Source organism: Anneissia japonica, unplaced genomic scaffold (assembly GCF_011630105.1).
Source record: "Anneissia japonica isolate Jap-2015-1 unplaced genomic scaffold, ASM1163010v1 scaffold5165_len128093_cov172, whole genome shotgun sequence".
Lineage (NCBI taxonomy): Eukaryota > Metazoa > Echinodermata > Crinoidea > Comatulida > Comatulidae > Anneissia > Anneissia japonica.
In genome coordinates, this window is record NW_022754866.1 from 29,897 (window position 1) to 32,526 (window position 2,630).

The following is a 2,630-nucleotide window of genomic DNA, read 5'->3' on the forward strand; positions in this document are numbered from 1 at the left end:
TTTAGCGTAAAATGATTTCTGCGATCAAATGCCATGCTAGCATCTGAAAAACATGTACACTAGGCTGCAATTTCGCAAATAATAATCAACAATTTGTTGAAAGACAAAAATACATATGTATCTGTGGAGTTACCTGATTCTATAGCAAACCATTGATTTCCTTATTTGATATAATAATTACGTACATAATATAATAAAAGACATAAATAACATAACATGAAACGTACATAATAAAATAACAAACGTAAATAGTATAATACTAAACATACGTAATATAATAATAACGTACTTAATATAATACTAAATGTAAATAATATAATAATAAACATACATAATATAATACTAAACGTACATAATAAATATAATAATAAACGTGTATAATATAATGACAAACATATATAATATAATAATAAACATGAATAATATAATAATAAACGTACATAATATACTAATTGGCTTAAATAATATAATAATAAACATATATAATATAATAATAAATTCAAATAATATAATAATAAAAGTAAATAATATAATAACAAACGTAAATTATATAATAGGAAACATAAATAATATAATATTTTTTGTAGGCTTAAGACAGCTGGGGCTTGCCATAGCATGCTGTACCGCATGTCATTAGGTCTGCAGTGTTTTTCTTAGAGTAGGCATTATACTGGATATCAGCGCATGCTGTACCACATGTAATATTACAAATAGATAGTAATATATATGGTTTCTTTGCATTTTACTCAGGATATCAGCGCATGCTGTATCACATGTCATATACAGGGTTTCTTCTTTGAGTAGGAAAATGAACTATAAAACAAAAAAAAAATAAGTTTTTTTTTTAATGTGTATTAACTAATAACTAATAATTGAATTCCTCTGGGTACCACAGTGGATATCAGCGCAAGCTGTACCACATGTCACGTAAAGGGTTCTTCTTAGAGTAAGTAGCGTACTGGATACCATGTCATACAGGGTGGGTTTCCTAGATTAGGTAGCATATTGATAGAGAGAAAGCATACATATTATTAAATGTTGCAGGCCAAGATGCCATTGAAAAAAAGTAGGAGTTTTACCTACAAACCTGCAATTACTGATGCTGACGGCAACGTTACTCCAGCTGAGTCCCCTGAAAAACTGGCAGACTAGTGACACCGGCATTGCATGGATGAGATTATTAAGTGTCTTCGTTTTATAGACGTCCTATATATAATAGGTGTCTATAAAACGAACATCGACAACCCGAAAAACGAAGACCCACATTTTTTTCTCTTAATCGTGATAAAAATAATGTGTTTTTTTTTTGTTTTTTTTCTGTTTTTTTTTTTAATCATTTCATGCTATGTATATATAATATTTATACTTTCTAGCACATTAATTGCCTGAATTTGAGTCAATTTAATGTTATTCTGGTGGAGGTCTTCGTTTTGCAGGTCTTCGGTCTTCGTTTTGTAGACACTCAGGGTGTCTATAAAGAGAAGACACTTGATAACATCACAAACAAAAGTACAAATAATCTCCTAATTATGATTTTGTGACAGTCTGGTGTAGTATCATTAAAAAAGAGAGAAAAAGTGTGGGTCTTCATTTTTCGGGTCTTTTGTTTTCGTTTTGTACACACCCATATAGGATGTCTATAAAACGAAGACCCTTGAAAACTTCACAAACAGACATCCCAAAAAATTTCGCAATTTTGATATTGTGACTGCCTGGTGTATTATCATTAAAATAAAAAAGAAAAAAAATAGGGGTCTTCGTTTTTGGGTCTTCTTTCTTCGGTCTTCATTTTATAGACACCCATCAATTAAATGTGGAAGAAAACAAATTTTCGGGGTTAGAGCGCACCTCTCAGTGTCATCTGCCGATGAATGTGCGTTCTCTGGGGTTGAAAATTGGAAATATAAACATTTTGTGGAAGTCTGGTTTGTGTGTATACTGTAGTAGTCAATGTAGTATAAATGTGTTTCTCGAAACCTGGAAAATATGCTCGATTAAGTTGTTTATTTCGTCGCACAGCATAAAAACATCGCACTTGTGTTTCTCTAATATATTTGGTAGGGTCAACAAGTGCCCTTGTACACTGCCATAGTTGAAAAATTAAGAGAGGTTGACACATGTACTGCCTAGCTAGATACAATTATCTGTGGTCTGACCTAGGGTCAAGAATTGCCCTACTAACAGCCAGCCCACAATCCTCTTTACAGGAAATATAAGCAGTTGGTATAACAACATAATGATCAGCCATAATACTACTCAACTTCCATAATATACCACTCAACTGCCATATACAAGTTAACTGCAATAAAATAATAGTGAATGTGTATAATATAATAAGGAAGGAGACAATATAATAGTGAATTAAACAAAATAATAATGAATGTACATAATTATAATAGTGTGTATTGAAAATATAATACTAAACTTTTATAATACTGTATAATAATAAATGAACGACATATAATAACAACATACATAATATAATAATAGACGTAAATAACATAATACTGAACATACATAATATAATAACAAACGTAAATAATACACTACTAGACACACATAATATAATAACAAACGTGTATAATATAATACTTAACCTATATAATATAACAACATACATTAATAACATC

The 2,630-nt window shown here is 30.0% G+C and overlaps 1 protein-coding gene across 1 annotated transcript in view; it reads left to right on the forward strand.

Moving 5' to 3' along the window:
- The window catches only part of LOC117123294 (jerky protein homolog), a 19,678-nt gene that overhangs the window by 889 nt on the left and 16,159 nt on the right, over nt 1–2,630 (forward strand). The gene's annotated exons all lie outside the window — the stretch shown is intronic.